Source organism: Triticum aestivum, chromosome 3A, assembly GCF_018294505.1.
Source record: "Triticum aestivum cultivar Chinese Spring chromosome 3A, IWGSC CS RefSeq v2.1, whole genome shotgun sequence".
Taxonomy (NCBI): Eukaryota; Viridiplantae; Streptophyta; class Magnoliopsida; order Poales; family Poaceae; genus Triticum; species Triticum aestivum.
In genome coordinates, this window is record NC_057800.1 from 354,697,578 (window position 1) to 354,716,471 (window position 18,894).

The window sequence follows — 18,894 nt, forward strand, 5'->3', positions numbered from 1 at the left end:
AAAATAATAATACTTCAAGCATACTAACTGAGCAATTATGTCTTCTCAAAATAACATGGCTAAAGAAAGTTATCCCCACAAAATCATATAGTCTGGCTATGCTTCATGTTCACCACACAAAATATTTAAATCATGCACAACCCCGATGACAAGCCAAGCAATTGTTTCATACTTTTGACATTCTCAAAACTTTTTTAATTTTCACGCAATACATGAGCGTGAGCCATGGACATAACACTATAGGTGGAATAGAGTGGTGGTTGTGGAGAAGACAAAAAGGGAGAAGATAGTCTCACATCAACTAGGCATATCAACGGGCTATGGAGATGCCCATCAATAGATATCAATGTGAGTGAGTAGGGATTGCCATGCAACGGATGCACTAGAGCTATAAGTATATGAAAGCTCAAAAAAAGAAACTAAGTGGGTGTGCATCCAAATTGCTTGCTCATGAAGACCTAGGGCATTTTGAGGAAGCCCATCATTGGAATATACAAGCCAAGTTCTATAATGAAAAATTCCCACTAGTATATGAAAGTGATAACATGAGAGACTCTCTACTATGAAGATCATGGTGCTACTTTGAAGCACAAGTGTGGTAAAAGGATAGTAACATTGTCCCTTCTCTCCTTTTCTCTCATTTTTTGGGCCTTTTCTCTTTTTTATGGCCTCTTTTCTTTCTCTCTTTTTTTATCGTCTGGAGTCTCATCCCGACTTGTGGGGGAATCATAGTCTCCATCATCCTTTCCTCACTGGGACAATGCTCTAATAATGATGATCATCACATTTTTATTTTTCTTACAACTCAACAATTACAACTCAATACTTAGAACAAAATATGACTCTATATGAATGCCTCCGGCGGTGTACCGGGATATGCAATGACTCATGAGTGACATGTATGAAAGAATTATGAATGGTGGCTTTGCCACAAATACGATGTCAACTGCATGATCATGCTAAGCAATATGACAATGATGGAGTGTGTCATAATAAACGGAACAGTGGAAAGTTGCATGGCAATATATCTCGGAATGGCTATGGAAATGTCATAATAGGTAGGATGGTGGCTGTTTTGAGGAAGGTATATGGTAGGTGTATGATACCGACTTAAGGTGCGCGGTATTAGAGAGGCTAGCAAAGGTGGAAGGGTGAGAGTGCGTATAATCCATGGACTCAACATTAGTCATAAAGAACTCATATACTTATTGCAAAAATCTACAAGTTATGAAAGCAAAGTATTACGTGCATGCTTCTAGGGGGATAGATTGGTAGGAAAAGACCATCGCTCGTCCCCGACCGCCACTCATAAGGAAGACAATCAAAAAATAAATCATGCTCTGACTTCATCACATAACGGTTTACCATACGTGCATGCTACGGGAATCACAAACTTCAACACAAGTATTTCTCAAATTCACAACTACTCAACTAGCACAACTTTAATATCACCATCTTCATATCTCAAAACAATTATCAAGCATCAAACTTATCATAGTATTCAACACACTCATAAGAAAGTTTTATTATTAATCTTGTATACCAAGCATATTAGGATTTTAAGCAAATTACCATGCTATTAAAGACTCTCAAAATAATCTAAGTGAAGCATGAGAGATCAATAGTTTCTATAAAACAAATCCACCACCATGCTCTAAAAGATATAAGTGAAGAACTAGAGCAAAATTATATGACTCAAAAGATATAAGCGAAGCACATAGAGTATTCTAACAAATTCCAAATCATGTATGGCTCTCTCAAAAGGTGTGTACAGGAAGGATGATTGTGGTAAACTAACAAATAAAGACTTAAATAATACAAGACGCTCCAAGAAAAACACATATCATGTGGCGAATAAAAATATAGCTCCAAGTAAAGTTACTGATAGAAGTAGACGAAAGAGGGGATGCCTTCCGGGGCATCCCCAAGCTTTGGCTTTTAGGTGTCCTTAGATTATATTGGGGGTGCCATGGGCATCCCCAAGCTTAGGCTCTTGCCACTCCTTGTTCCATAATCCATCAAACCTTTACCCAAAACTTGAAAACTTCACAACAAAAAACTTAAAGTAGAAAATCTCGTGAGTTCCGTTAGCGAAAGAAAATAAAAGACCACTTCAAGGTACTGTAATGAACTTATTATTTATTTATATTGGTGTTATACCTACTGTATTGCAACTTCTCTATGCTTTATAAACTATTTTACTAGCCATAGATTCATCAAAATAAGCAGACAACACACGAAAAAACAGAATCTGTCAAAAACAGAAAAGTCTGTAGTAATCTATAGCTAGCGCAATATCTGGAACCCCAAAAATTCTAAAATAAATTTCTGGACGTGAGTAATTTATCTATTAATCACCTTCAAAAAGAATTAATTAAATATCACTTTCCAAATAAAAATGGCAGCAGTTCTCGTGAGCGCTAAAGTTTCTGTTTTTACAGCAAGTTCAACAAGACTTTCCCCAAGTCTTCCCAACGGTTCTACTTGGCACAAATACTAATTAAACACAAAAAACACAACCAAAACAGAGTCTAGATAATTTATTTATTACTAAACAGGAGAAAAAAGAATGAATAAAAATAAAATTGGGTTGCCTCCCAACAAGCGCTATCATTTAACGCCCCTAGCTAGGCATAACAAGCAAGAATAGATCTAGGTATTGCCATCTTTGGTAGGCAATTCTTCAATTAGGCATATACCATCTTTAGGAATTTCTTTATTTTTATTGATTATCAAACTTTTAGGCACAAGATCTAAAAATTCATTTGTAACAAATGGTTCCTTAATGATAGCAAAAAGATTGGGATGAATACTTATAGATTTGAGATCCGCATCCTTACTGGAGGATTCACCCTTATTTTTAGGAACATACGTAAGCTTGGCAACTTTAGTGGAAGAACTTGGAGTATTCTTAACGGAAGAAAAAGAGGTTCCCAAGTTGGTAATAATATTCTCAAGTTTATCTATCCTAACAGAATCGTGATTTATTTTCTCATTAACTATGGGTTCCTTTTCTTTAATATCTTTCAAAGTAACTCCTACTTTAGATCCATATTGAGAGATTCGGCTGTGGATCTTTTTATCCAAATTTTCAATTAATTCTACGGTAGCAACCTTATTTTCAATAATTTCAAGCTTTTGCACTACATGCTCCAAAGTTAATATAGTTCCATTAATCAAGAGAGGAGGTGAGCCAAATAAATCTAACATAGCATTATAAGAATCAAAAGTATGGCTACCCAAAAAATTCACTCCGGTAATAGTATCAAGAACATAAAGGTGCAAAGGAGTAATGCCTACATAAAAATTGTGAAGAAGAACGGAAGTAGATTGCTTCCTAGTAGATTTATTTTGAGCATTGCAAAGTCTATACCAAGCATCTTTTAGATTTTCTCCCTCCCTTTGCTTACAATTTAGAATTTCACTCTCGGGAGACAACGGAGAAGACAAGGGACTAGCCATAACGACAATCAAACTAACTAACATACAAGCAAACAAAAAGCAAGCGGGCAAAAAGAGGCAAATAGAACGGCAAGCGGGCAAAAAGAGGCAAATAGAACGGCAAGGGTGAAGTGGGGGAGAGGAAAACGAGAGGCAAATGGCAAATAATGTAATGCGGGAGATAAGGGTATGTGATGGGTACTTGGTATGTTGACTTTTGCGAAGATCTCCCCGGCAACGGCGCCAGAAATCCTTCTTGCTAACTCTTGAGCACTGCATTGGTTTTCCCCAAAGAGGAAGGGATGATGCAGCAAAGTAGCGTAAGTATTTCCCTCAGTTTTGAGAACCAAGGTATCAATCCAGTAGGAGGCTACGCGCGAGTCCCTCGTACCTGCACAAAACAAAAAAATCTCGCAACCAACGCAAATAGGGGTTGTCACTCCCTATAGGGCCACTTACGAGAGTGAGATCTGATAGATATGATAAAGATAATATTTTTTTGGTATTTTTATGATAAAGATGAAAAGTAAAATAAAGGCAAAGTAAATAGCAAAGGAAATAACTAAGTAGTAGGAGGTCAATATGATAAAGATAGACCCGGGGCCATAGGTTTCACTAGTGGCTTCTCTCGAGAGCATATGTGTTCTACGGTGGGTGGACAAATTACTGTTGAGCAATTGACAGAATTGAGCATAGTTATCAGAATATCTAGGTATGATCATGCATATAGGCATCACGTCCGAGACAAGTAGACCGCCTCCTGCCTGCATCTACTACTATTACTCCACTCATCGACCGCTATCCAGCATGCATCTAGAGTATTAAGTTAAAAACAGAGTAATGCCTTAAGCAATATGACATGATGTAGAGGGATAGACTCATGCAATATGAAGAAAACCCCATCTTGTTATCCTCGATGGCAACAATACAATATGTGCCTTGCTGCCCTTACTATCACCGGGAAAGGACACCGCAAGATTGAACCCAAAGCTAGGCACTTCTCCCATTGCAAGAAAGATCAATCTAGTAGGACAAACCAAAATGATAATTCGAAGAGACTTGCAAAGATAACCAATCATACATAAAAGAATTCAGAGAAGATTCAAATAATATTCATAGATAGACTTGATCATAAACCCACAATTCATCTGTCTCAACAAACACACCACAAAAAGAAGATTACATCGAATAGTTCTCCACAAGAGAGGGGGAGAACATTGTATTGAGATCCATAAAGAGAGAAGAAGTCATCTAGCTACTAACTGTGGACCCGTAGGTCTGAGGTAAACTACTCACACTTCATCAGAGACGCTATGGTGTTGATGTAGAAGCCCTCCGTGATCAATACCCCCTCCGGCGGAGCTCCGGAATAGGCCCCAAGATGGGATCTCGTGGATACAAAAAGTTACGGCGGTGGAATTAGGGTTTTGGATCCGTATCTGATCGTTTGGGGGTACGTGGATATATATAGGAGGAAGAAGTACGTCGGTGGAGCAATAGGGGGCCCACGAGGGTGGAGGGCGCGCATGGGGTAGGCAGGCGCGCCCCCTACCTCGTGGCCTCCTCTCTTGTGCCTTGACGTAGGGTCCAAGTCTCCTGGGTCTTATTCGTTGAGAAAATCACGTTCCTGAAGGTTTCATTCCGTTTGGACTCCATTTGATATTTCTTTTCTTCGAAACCCTAAAACAGAAAAAAACAGCAATTCTGGGCTGGACCTCCGGTTAATAGGTTAGTCCCAAAAATAATATAAAAATGGATAATAAAGCCCAATAATGTCCAAAACAGTAGATAATATAGCATGGAGCAATCAAAAATTATAGATATGTTGGAGACGTATCACTCCTTGATGACTTGTCCTTCCTTTCGGAATCCTTGCTTTTGCGAGAGGTTCTTTGTTCATAACGATCATCTCTACTCCTTCTCTCTCTTGGAGGTGATTCTTCTCTTCTACTTCTCCTTTTAGGTGAGTCTTCTCTTCTTTTGTAGGGAGCCATACACTCATTGGAGTAGTGTCCGGGTCTTCCACAATTGTAGCAATTACGCTCATGACTATAAGATCTTTTGTCATTGTAGGACCTTGACTGGGAACTTCTTTCTTTGCTTGTACTCTTGTAGAACTTGTTGAAATTCTTCACCATTAGGCTCAATTCCTCATTGAAGGCTTGTTTCTCACTTGATGATGAAGGAGCACCACATGAGGATTTGTATGCACCACTTGACTTGTTGTGAAGCTCTTATTTATCCTTGAGTGACATCTCATGAGCAACAATTCTTCCAATGACTTCCGTTGGCTTGAGATCTTTGTAGTTGGGCATCATTTGGATCAATGCGCACAAGGCATCATATTTTCCACCCAAGGCTCTTAGTATCTTCTTGATGATGAATCTGTCGGTCATCTCTTCACTTCCTAAGCTGGCAATCTCATTTGTGATGAGAGAAATCCTAGAGTACATTTCAGCGACACCTTCACCATCCTTCATTTTGAACTTGTCAATCTGACTTTGAAGCACATCCAATTTGGATTCCATGACGGAGTCGGTACCTTCATGCATATCAATCAAAGTATCCCAAATTTCCTTTGCATTCTCAAGATGGCTGATTTTGTTGAATTCTTCGGGGCACAATCCGTTGAAGAGGATATTGCAAGCTTGAGCATTATATTGCAGCATCTTCAACTCCTCCGCGCTAGCTTCACGGTTTGGTTCTCTCTCATCAAAGGAATCACCTTGCAAGCCAATACACACAATAGCCCAAAAGGCGGGGTTATGTCCAAGAATATGCATTTTCATCTTATGCTTCCAACTAGCAAAATTAGTACCATCAAAGTAAGGACCTCTATGGTGGTAATTTCCCTTGCTAGATGCCATACTATCCTAGGTTGTGAAACCAAGGCTATGATCACCAAAGCTATGGAAATCAAGGCAAATGGAGACCAAAGCTCTAATACCACTTGTAGGATCGAAAGTTTGTCTAGAGGGGGGTGATTAGACTACTTGAGAAAATAAAAATCTAGCCTTTTCCCAATTTTAAGTCTTGGCAGATTTTAGCAACTTATCACAAGTCAAGCAATCAACCTACACATGCAATTACAAGAGTATAGCAGCAGAATGTAAATCATTGCATATGAAGGTAAAGGGGAGGAGTTTAGAGGGAGCAAACGCAATGTTGACATGGAGATTTTTGGCGTGGTTTTGATAGGTGGTGCTATCGTACATCCACATTGATGGAGACTTCAACCCACGAAGGGTAACGGTTGCGCGAGTCCACAGAGGGCTCCACCCATGAAGAAGCAACATTTTCTATCCCACCATGGCCATCGCCCACGAAGGACTTTCCTCACTTGGGTAGATCTTCACGAAGTAGGCGATCTCCTTGCCCTTATGAACTCCTTGGTTCAACTCCACAATCTTGACGGAGGCTCCCAAGTGACACCTAACCAATCTAGGAGCACCACTCTCCAAAAGGTAATAGATGGTGTGTTGATGATGAACTCCTTGCTCTTGTGCTGCAAACGATAGTCTCCCCAACATTCAACTCTCTCTCATAGATTTGGATTTGGTGGAAAGGTGATTTGAGTGGAAAGTAACTTGGGGAAGGCTAGAGATCAAGATTCTTGTGGTTGAATTGGAATATCTTGGTCTCAACACTTGAGTAGGTAGTCCTCTCTCAGAAAATGAATGGTGGAAGTGTAGGCATATTCTGATAGCTCTCTCCACTAATGGAGGTTGGGTCGAGGGGTATATATAGCGTACACACAAAATCTAACCATTACACACAATTTACCAAACTCGGTGAAACCGAATAGTTATACTCGGTCAGACCAATTTGGTTCAAAATGTGAACGTTAGGCTTTTCGGTGAGACCAATATGATCAACTCGGTGGAACCGATTTCCTTAGGGTTAGGGCATAACGTAATCTCGATGAGACCGATCACATGAAATCGGTGGAACCGATTTCTGTAATAGGAAAACAGAGAGTTAGCCAGGCAAACTTGGTGGGACTGATCGCTCATTTCACTGAGACCAAAACATTACGAAAAGGAAACACAGAGTTTGCATTGCGAACTCGGTGGGACCGATCGCTCATCTCGGTTAGACTGAAACGTTACAAAGGGAAACAGAGAGTTTGCAATCCCATCTCGGTGAGACTGAGATCCCTATTGGTGAGACCGAACTGATTAGGGTTTCTGGCTATGGTATGTCAAATGAACTCGGTGGCGCCGGATAGATCAAATCGGTGGGGCCGAGTTTGACTTTTGGTTTGGGACATATGTGGATATGAGAAAGTGGTTGAGGGCTTTTGGAGCATATAACTAAGCATTTTGAGCAAGCAAGCCATTAAGCAACACCTCATCCCCTTTTAATATTATTGGCTTTTCCTATGGACTCAGTGTGATCTTGGATCATTAAAATGAAAATGTAGAGTCTTGAGCATTTTGCCAATATGTGTCCTTAGCATTTGAGGGGTCCACATTCCTTGTCCATACCATGCCAGTCATTGAACTTTCTGAAATAATCATCTTGAAAGAGCATTAGTTCAATGAGCTATATGTTGTTAGGAATTACCAAAACCACCCAGGGATAGTTGCACTTTCATTAAGCATGTCCTGCCTTGATTATTTCAGTACTGCACACTGTGTGATGTTCAAGTATTAACTGTCCAGCTCATTTCACCAATACCAGCAATAAACTTACAATACATGACTCAGGATATCACTAGAGATGCTACGCATTTGCTATTTTGGGTGGATGCTAACCCTGTTGTACTTAACATGCCTGTCCATGTACTTACGTAGGGTCATAACGGCTGATGATGTTGTTTGTCGTCAAGGTTAGCTGCATCCCATGTCTTACAATACTTCACATCATTTGTGAAATTGTAGTTTAACTTCTACCATTTACTGTTTGCCTGTAGGTACACATGTTAGTGTCACTGATCCATGCTTCGACCCGGAGGAACAGCTCCCCTCCACCACCGCTGACTTTGGGCGGGCTCTGGCCAAGATGATGTGCCCCAGCAACTACCTCTCAGGACTTACTAAGTATGTACTCACCAGTTCAATCTTACCAATACCAGTTGCAATTAATGGCTATGTTCTATACGGGCGATGTATTAAGCATGTTCTAGTAAACATGCCTAACACGTTTTGGCTACTTTCCCTACCTTTTTATAGACAACTAGGCCATTCTCTGCTCTGGCAGCACCTACCTTGTGATGTTTAACTCTGTCAATTGCATTTTTATCAGTACCGGTTTCAATGGCTATTAAGCCTGTTGCAATTAACAATTGAATCCATTTTTAAACAGTTGTATTTCAATGGCTACAAACTTACAAGACATGAATTAGGATGATGTTAAGCCTGTTACAATTAACCGTTGTATCCATTTTTTAATCTGTCCCTTTGCTACCATGCTACTCTTCGCAATGAAGATATACTAGAGATGCTGCCCATTTGCTATTTTTTGTGGATGCTAACCTTGTTGTACTTAACATGCCTGTCCATGTACTTACGCAGGGTCATAACGGGCGATGATGTTGTTTGCCGTCGAGGTTAGGTGCATCCCATGTCTTACAGTATCTCACATTATTTGTGTAATTTCAGTTTAACTTCTACCATTTACTGGTTGCCTGTAGGTACACATGTTGGTGGCACTGATGCACGCTTCGACCCGGAGGAACTGCTTGCCTCCGCTGCCGCTGACTTTGGGCAGGCTCTGGCCAAGCAGATGAAGTGCCCCAGCAACTACCTCTTAGGACTTACCAAGTATGTACTCACCAGTTCAATCTTACCAATACCAGTTGTAATTGATGGCTATGTTTTGTACAGTCGATGTATTAAGCATGTTGTAGTAAACAAGCCTAACACGTTTTAGCTATTTTCCCTACCTTTTCATAGATAACTGGGCCATTATGTGCTCTGGCAGCACCTGCCTTGTGATGTTTAACTCTGTCGATTGCATTTTTATCAGTACCGGTTTCAATGGCCATTAAGCCTGTTGCAATTAACAATTGTATCCATTTTTAAACAGTTGTATTTCAATGGCTACAAACTTACAAAACATTAATTAGGATGTTGTTAAGCCTGTTGCAATTAACAGTTGTATCCATTTTTAATTCGTCCCTTTGCTACCATGCTACTCTTTCACAATGAAGATATCACTACAGATGCTACCGTTTTATTACTATTTTCTATTTTTGGTGGATGTTAACCCTGTTGTAGTTAACATTGGCTTTCCATGTACTTACATAGGGCAACAATGCGTGATGTTGTTGTTTGCTGTCAAGGTTAGCTACGTCCCATATCTTATACACAATCTATTCCTAAATATAAGTATTTTTAGATATTCCAATATATACTACACAAGGAGCAAAATGAGTGAATCTAGATTCTAATGTAAACTATATCTATAATTCTATATACATCCGTATGTAGTTCATATTGAAATCTCTAAAAATACTTGTACTTAGGAATGTAGGTAGTTGTATTTTACATCATTTGTGCAATCTCAGTTTAGCTTCTAACATTTCTTGGTTGCTTGTAGGTACATATATGAGCGGTACTGATCCACGCTTCGATCCCTTTAGCGCATGGGGCAATGAGATATTCATGAACAAGCTTCAAGTGAGGAAACTAAGAAAGATTGTTAGGCGAAAGAAATGAGTGATGGGAATTAAGCTCTTTATTTACACTTTGTCCAAGACAACAGTGAACTTTAGGATGGTAAGTAATGTGTTGCCTTTTCCCCTGCCCACAATAAGTTACTCTATTAGACCTCACTATCTGATATTTTTTCTCTTTTCTGTGGTTTCCGAAGCTATTTACTGATGATTACCTTGCAAACTACATGACCGGAGTGGAGGCAACTAAGGTTAAAGTATATAATTCATGCTACCATAATAATGCTCTAGAAGTCTTCCTAAAGGCGGTAAAGGATGGGTGGGCGATCGTCACAAGGGGTTGGACAAAAGTTGTTCATGCCTATGGCATGCAGGAAGGCACATTATGTGCATTCCGCTTCTTCTACACCATCGGCAGTCAAAATGATTTACACTTGTCTCTTCACCTTTACCGCCTGTATTCTAGTTCATCATAGTTAATAGTTGTCTAATCATGTAATTACTCAACATATTGTACTGACAATTTTATTTATGGATTCGTTGTTCAACCAATGTGCTGAGAATTTGAATTGCATGTTTCATATTTCAAAATTTCCAATTCGAATAATAAATTACAGGCAAAAATAAAATTATGCAGGAGCGAATAAAATAATATGCACATGGTTAGAAAGAAAACAGTGTGTGTGATGAAAAAAAGAGAACGGACGGTTCTTTGACGTGAAACGTTTGCGATGCTCGACGGACGCACACACAGTTTCGTCTCATATGCGTGTGCGGTTCGTGGTAATACGGCAAATGTTTTAAACCAGTGTGCGTGTGTGATAGGAATACCAATCGCACAAAGTTATGAAAATGGACACGTTGGCATTAGTAGAGGCACCGCACACATTTTACATTCTTGAACCGTGTGCGATAATGTACCTATCACAAACATATCGGTAGATTAAATATCGATGTCCACCTTTTTCACACGACTATACGGCGTAATCGTTTGGGATGTCTCTCTGATCAGAAATGCAACATCGAGATGTAACATGTGGGACTGGGGCGACTTCTCATATGTTTATTCTATGGCGATCATCAGTAGCCGCTCTCCTATCCCCGACGGTTTTTGGGTTGTGTGGGAAGGACCCCCCTATCGCCGTCACTCACTAGGCGATGGTTCCAAATGCCGTCGCAGAAAGGGGTTAAAAACCGTTTGTATAGCACGATATTGTACCAGTGCCGCCTTGGTCCTTGGGACGACAAAGCACACTTCATTTAGCCAGCCGATATTTCTTTCTCTCACTATCTCCTTGCGGAAAGAATCTCGATCGGAAGTAATCCAATCTATGTAATACTCCTTTCGGCAACTGGAAGAAGGAAATCATTTATAGCACCATATTACTTAGTACTGAATTTATGAGGACCAACTTTCCACCCAGAGATAGCACTTTACCTTTCCAACTTCTAAGTCTTTTTTGTAGTCTCTCCTCAACGTGTTTCCATTCAGCATTTGTGAGTTGCGGATAATGTATGGGTATCCCCAAATAAGTGATCAGAAACTGACCCAATTGGCATATGAAGAGGTTAGCATACAGGTGGACCTCATCTTGAGCCTCGCCAAAACAAACCAATTCACTTTTATGGAAATTGATCTTAAGCCCTGAGAGTTGCTCGAATGCTGATAAAATTAATTTCAGATTTCTTACTTTCTCGAGGTCATGATCCATAAAGAGAATCGTATCTTCAGCATATTGAAGGATAGAGAGACCACCATCAACTAGATGATTCACTATCCCATCAATTTGGCCATCAACCTTGGCACGCTCAATCATGACCGCTATATCCGCCACTATATTGAATAGTATGGGCGATATTGTGTCACCTTGTTGCAATCCTTTCTTCATTTGAAAATAGTGACCAAAGCCAGCATTAACTTTAATGGCAACACTACCTCCAGTCACAAAGCTATGGATCATTGCGTGCCACTCTGTAGAAAATCCTTTCATTCTGAGAGTCTATTGAAGAAAAGACCACTTGACTTTGTCATAAGCTTTTTCAAAGTCGATTTTAAGAACCAAGCCATTTGGTTTTTTCTGATGCAATTCATGGACTGTTTCATGAAGGACGACATCCCCATCTAGGATGTTTTATCCTTGTATAAAATTAGTTTGAGAAGGACGAACAACATGTTTAGCAATCGAATTTAGCCTAATTGTCGCTACCTTAGGGAAGATTTTAAAACTAACATTAAGGAGGCAGATTGGATGATACTATTGTATCCTTTCAGACTCATTAACCTTAGGTAATAAAATAATTTCACCAAAGTTTAAGTGAAACAACTCTAGTTGGCTAACATGAAGGTAGCTAAACAAGAGTAGGAGATGATGTTTGATGACATCCCAAAAGTTCTGGTAGAACTCAGCGGGAAAACCATATGGACCCGGTGCTTTGTTGTGCTCCATTAGGAAAACCACCTTTCTAACTCCCTCCTCAGAAAGTGAGGTTGATAGAAGGATATTTTACACATCAGAAACTTGCGGGATGTCATCTATTCGAGACTCATCCATCGAGAAGTTTCCTTCCTCAGGGGTTCCGAACATATTTTTGTAATAACTAGTTATATAAGACTTAAGTTGCCCATGCCCTTCAATCGTGCTCTCCTCCTGTTGTGGGGAATGAATAAGTTTCTTCCAGTGTTTACCATGGGCGACACCATGGAAATATCTTGTACTCGAATCACCTTCAGGATAAACTGAGAGTTTGAATGTTGGTACCACTTAAGTTCCTCCTCATGCAGCATGCGAGCTAACTGGGCATTCGATTGGCACTTGATCTTGACATGTCCATTTTGCATCATGTTTTCCTACTGTTATTTATTGTATTTTGGATTGTTATTTCACTTTATGATGCAATTCTTATGCCTTTTCTCTCTTAATTTGCAAGTTCCACATGAAGAGGGAGATTGTCAGCAGCTGGAATTCTGGACCCGAAAGGGCAACAATAGAGATAGCTATCCTGCACAACTACAAATGACTTGAAAATTTGTGGAGAATTATTTTGAAATGTATAAAAAATATTGGCGAAAGAATTACTAGAGGAAGACTTTTGGGATGAAGTGCCACCGTCTCGAGGCAGAACCTCGGTAGGAGCACCTTTTCTCTCCAGCGGAACGATTCCGTTGGTGACACTTCCCTTCTGGAGGGGGAAATCGAAGCCATTGACATCATCAACAATTCTCTCATCATGGGAGGACCAATCTTCATCAACATATTCACCAATACCATCTCATCTCAAACCTTAGTTCATCTCTTGTATTCAATCTTTGTCCCAAAACCTCAGATTGGTACCTGTGGGTTGCTAGTAGTATTGATTACATCTTGTAGTTATGTTAGTTGGTTTATTTGGTGGAAGATTATATGTTTAGATCCTTAATGATTTTCAATAGCCCTCTGATCTTGAACATAAATATGTTTTGTGAGTTGTTACTTTTGTTCTTGAGGACATGGGAGAAGTCTAGTTATAAGTAATCATGTGAACTTGGTATTCGTTCGATATTTTGATGATACTAGATGACACCCCACGCGTTGCTGCGGGAATGCATGCTACAAAAACAATTCATTAAACATGGAAATTCTTATTTGCAAAGATAGGTCTGAATGCAGATAGTATAACTGATAATTCTCAATAACTAAAAGCACCGTGGGATGCTGCACTAAAATATGAAAAATTGTTCAAACAATCAGATCCGAGGACAAGTCCATTGCAATGCAAGACAGACCTGTTAACAGAATGAATTCTCACTAAGAGAAATACTAATCCCAGATGCACCGAGGCTCTAAGAGAAACTAGATCATGAAGGCGTGCGTTGCCGAGCCTGATCATTCTAAGAAAATATAAAATGGACAATAGAAACATCCTCTAAATTTTGCAAAATTTGGATTACAGTGCGTTGATAAACGTGGTTGGAGATATTGAAGTCAAAACTTATGCACTCATGTAAATGCTTTCATTTTCTACATTTTCGTCCCATCACATTCATGATATAGGAAGATAAAAAAAGGATGGAGCAGAAAAATGAAATATATATAATCTTAGAGGTTTCCATCAATGGTAATAAGTCACGTTCTCAAGGGATTGAACTCTTTGCGTCATGAAAGATGAATTATCGAATTAGAGCCGCACATAGCTCTCCTCAATGACCTTCAGCACCTCTGCAATTCGCAACATAGATGAGCAATATTTTGCAGGCAACACAAAAGATCTTTATAATAATGAACATGAAAGATCAGACCTGAGGCGGGTGATGAATATCTTGATGCTATCGTCATGTGTAAGCACCATGCCAATGGAATACTTAATCTTGGCGAAGCGCTTCTTTGGATACACAGTGTGGTTGCACACTGTGCTGCAGCCAGAGCAATAATAAAACTAAAATATGAATCAATCACCAAATTTGAATTTTTGTACAGGCTGCAACTCGAAGAAACCAGCACCTTGTTCTTCTCGGCCCGTCGTTGAGTGATTCGATCAAACATGCGAGTGACCGCGACTGTAGAGAGTGGACGTCATGGACGCTGGGGGGGGGGAGCGAGAGCCACCGGCAACTGGGCGCTGTACGTTACTGCCGCTTTCGCATGGAAAGAGAGAAGCTGAAACGAGGTCGTCCCTTCGAGAAGCCGCAGCGTGCAGGCATGGCACACTTGTAGGCTCATGCGGCAAAGAAGGCCCAGAAGATTTTCTTAGGGGCGGAAAGCCCAAGCTAGTGATGTGGAAGTTTCTTGGCCTGATTTATGACAAGTCGTCCTCAGCAGTCCCTGGAGCAGCGGCCCAGAGACATTGAGGTCTGCGTGATGGGGAGGTTACGGGCGAAGAAAAACTGGGTGCACAGTGGGACGACCAGGTGATCTGGGGCGTTCGTTCGTGGGATCCAAGGGCTGACTAACTCAAATCACTGTGGTGGCTTGTAGCTCGCCCCATTATACTGTTTCTCAATACTAAGCCCAGATGCACTATGGGTTTGGCAGGCGTATAGATACTTTAACCAAAATGATTGCTAAAAAAGTATTGAGAATAAACTAAATGTACCATACGTAAAGAGTATATCCACAATCTGTAAATAGAACTACATTGACTATAATTATAATAAATAAGACCTCAAGGCATTAGTCATTCCATTCCACTTTCTGAAGCATAGAGAATCGATGCCAGGTAAGAATTACCAAGATCCTTGGAGAGACAGTTTGTTGGATAGATAGCAATTAATTCGATCCAAATTGTGTCAAATCCCCGACTCCACTGCCGAGCATAGCATGGATGTACACACTGTTGTCGGCCCATCATTCCTTCATTCCGCAGACAATCACTATAAAAAATTAGTAGCAAGCATATTTTTTTCTATGGCTGGACTTGAGGCTGCAAATAATGGTGAAGCTAGCTAGGATGATTATTTGTAGTTTCTTTGTCTGCCAGCCTGTTAATGAGCAACAAGCATACATTTATTTTCTGTGACTGGATAAGAGCCACCAAAAACAAAACAATTGATGGGAGAAATATGACGGATTTTGCACCATCAATGTCGTCAAGGCTGTCTTGCACTACAGACCTAATTTGGCTAGCTCCATGTCATGTGTGCTCACGTAATGTAGTTCCTGGCTGTAGCTATGATAGGGAGTTCATAATAGCATACCTCTCAGTATGAGGGCTTCAAATTACAGAAAATCCTTACATTATTATATGTCACAATATAAACTTCTCAGTGTTTAACTATCCATGGTGGAAAACAGGGATATAGATGCATCTTCAGGATATACATGTTAAAAGCCAATTGTTTGAAGTACGTGGATGTTTATATGTGTCATTAATCAACCATCATGGATTTCTACCAAAAAAGGTGCAACAAAGGTAAGATAGCTAATATAAGGCCATACATGCTATGCTAATTTTGCCAAATGGGATTTAGAAAACCAAAAGAAATATGAAATATTCTATTAAAATGTAGAATGCCAACAACTCTCGATTTATACTATGTGATACATGAACACTGCAATCGCTACAGATAAAATGAATTCTTTTTGATCAAAATCTCTAGTATAAAATCGCTATATGCCTCATCAAACTGAATGGAAATATGATGGCTTGATGAGTAGATGAATTAATCGGTCCCCGTGTTTTCGCCATAAGAGCGTGAAGTATACAACATTACCTTTGTACTGTACTTGATTCTTTGTTCCTTCCGCTATATTATCCTAAGAATTATTTTGCTATCACCGTTGTTTGCCTGTCAACATCCTCTAACACAATAATCAGTGGATAAAACGTGAAACCCATGGTAACCTAATTATTTCTTTTGTAGGTTATTGTTGTGATTAACCAAGAGTTAAGCAAGCACAAGTAGTTGCTTGTTTCTAACTGAACTACAACAGCGAGGACTCTGTCCAAAATACCATGGCAAAATTTCTGAACACGACATGTTCAGGAAAACAAAGTACAGTATTCTCACCTTATCAAATGCTAGATACTCGCAATTCTACAACACACGACAAATTTTGGATGAAATCTTCCAATGATGCGGCATAAAAGAATCTCATATCTTTCTCACCTTTTCTTTGGACCGCATTGAAGCGAAATTTGGAAGATCAGGAAGGGAGCGTGGCTGGCTGAGCTCGGTTGAAAAAGGGGTTGGCACAACTCCTCGCTTTACAGTGGCACGGGTCAGCCTGCTCCTTGCCGTGATTCTAGCGATTGCGGGGGTCGGCGAGGTTGTCCGCTGGGATTACTCGATAGGATAATTCTGATCTCTGCTTTCGCCACGTAAGGTGGGATATGGTTGGGAATACACCTGTTGGGCTCTCTCACCAACATAGCCAAATCGAGGAGTGGGCAGTCTGCGGCGGGTGCTGCCTGATGTTGTCGAGTGACCGTTGGGAGGAGGAGGCCACGGCTGCGAGCAGCGACGCGAATGGCTCAGACATGACCACTGACAAGGGCACTGCTCCATCAAGCCGTGGCTCCACCTCGACATCAACCTAGACCTAAACCTCGATCTTGCCGTCTCATGGCTCTGATGTGATCGATTGATGAGTAAATATGTTGGGGAACGTAGCATGAAATTTCAAAATTTTCCTACGATCACGCAAGATCTATATAGGAGATGCATAGCAACAAGAGGGGGTGAGTGTGTCCACGTACCCTCATAGATCGAAAGTGGAAGCGTTAGGTTAACGCAGTTGATGTAGTTGAACGTCTTCACGATAGAACTAATCAAGTATCGAATGTACGACACCCCCGAGTTCAGCACACGTTTAGCTCGATGACATCCCTCGAACTCTTGATCTAGCAAAGTGTCGAGGGAGAGTTTTGTCAGCACGACGGCGTGGTGACGGTGATGGTGATGTGATCCGCGCAGGGCTTCGCCTAAGCACTACGATAATATGACCGGAGGAGTAAACTGTGAAGGGGGGCACCACACACGACTAAGAAACAACTATTGTGTTTTAGGGTGCCCCCTGCCCCCATATATAAAGGAGGAGAGGGAGGAGGCCGGCCAAGGGGCGCGCCATAGGGGGGAAACCAACTAGGACTCCGAATCCTAGTCGCCCCCTTTCCTTTCTATCGGAGGAGGAAAAGGGAAGGATAGGGAGAGGGAGAGGGAGAAGGAAAGGGGGTCGTGCCCCTCCCCATTGTCCAATTTGGACTCCCTTGGGGGGAGGGCGCCACCCCTTGCGGGCTCCCCTCTATCTCCCCTATGGACCATGTAGGCCCATTACTTCCTCGGGGGTTCCGGTATCCTCCCGGTACTCCGAAAAATACCCGAACCACTCCAAAACCATCCCGGTGTCCAAATACCATCATCCAATATATCAATCTTTACCTCTCGACCATTTTAATACTCCTCGTCATGTCCGTGATCTCATCCGGTACTCCGAACAATCTTCGGTCACCAAAACACATAACCCTTAATACAAATCGTCATCGAACGTTAAGCATGCAGACCCTACGGGTTCGCGAACTATGTAGACATGACCGAGACACCTCTGTGGTCAATAACCAACAACGAAACCTGGATGCTCATATTGGTTCCCACATATTCTATGAAGATCTTTATCGGTCATACCATAATGACAACATACGTTATTCCCATTGTCATTGGTATGTTACTTGCCTGAGATTCGATCGTCGGTATCTTCATACCTAGTTCAATATCGTTACTGGCAAGTCTCTTTACTCATTCCGTAATGCATCATCCCACAACTAACTCATTAGTCACGTTTCTTGCAAGGCTTATTATGATGTGCATTACCGAGAGGGCCCAGAGAAACCTCTCCGATACTCGGAGTGACAAATCCTAATCTCGATCTATGCCAACCCAACAAACACCTTTGGGGATACCTGTAGAGCATCTTTATAATCACCCAGTTACGTTGTGACGTTTGATAGCACACAAGGTATTCCTCCGGTATTCAGGAGTTGCATAATCTCATAGTCAAAGGAATATGTATAAGTCATGAAGAAAGCAATAGCAATAAAACTTAAAGATCATTATCCTAAGCTAACGGATGGGTCTTGGCCATCACATCATTCTCCTAATGATGTGATCCCATTCATCAAATGACAACACATGTCTATGGTTAGAAAACTTAACCATCTTTGATTAACGAGCTAGTCTAGTAGAGGCTTACTAGTGACACTGTGTTTTGTCTATGTATCTACACATGTATCAAGTTTCCAGTTAATAAAATTCTAGCATGAATAATAAACATATATCATGATATAAGGAAATATAAATAACAACTTTATTACTGCCTCTAAGGCATATTTCCTTCAGTCTCCCACTTGCACTAGAGTCAAAA

General features: G+C 40.7%; 1 long non-coding RNA gene across 1 annotated transcript; it reads right to left on the minus strand.

The window, feature by feature from the left end:
- Positions 1-13,944: 13,944 nt before the first annotated feature.
- LOC123058329 (uncharacterized) lies at positions 13,945-17,024 on the minus strand. The gene is made up of 2 exons (XR_006427149.1): positions 14,337-17,024; positions 13,945-14,256 (listed from the first exon to the last, which is right to left on the minus strand). It is a non-coding gene; the product is annotated as an uncharacterized lncRNA (long non-coding RNA).
- Positions 17,025-18,894: the final 1,870 nt, after the last annotated feature.